Genomic DNA, 276 nt, shown 5'->3' on the forward strand with positions numbered 1-276 from the left:
GGAGGAATTTCCTCATGCTTGCTCCATCCTTTTCTTAGTGATGGGCTTGAGGTCATGCCTTCTCAGTTGAACCGGCTTCCCTCTTGAGTTTCTCTTCCATTGAGCGCCCTCTTCACAAATGTTTATGAGGACTTGGTCCAACCTTTGATCTAAGTTGACCCTTTTTGAGTTTGAAAATGATCTCGGGGATCACCTTCTTCAAGGCCACAACTTCATAGAAGTGGTCTTGATGCACCCTTGAGATGAATCTCTCCATCTCCCATGACTCGGAGGTGG

Source organism: Arachis duranensis, chromosome 3, assembly GCF_000817695.3.
Source record: "Arachis duranensis cultivar V14167 chromosome 3, aradu.V14167.gnm2.J7QH, whole genome shotgun sequence".
In the NCBI taxonomy this organism is placed as follows: domain Eukaryota; kingdom Viridiplantae; phylum Streptophyta; class Magnoliopsida; order Fabales; family Fabaceae; genus Arachis; species Arachis duranensis.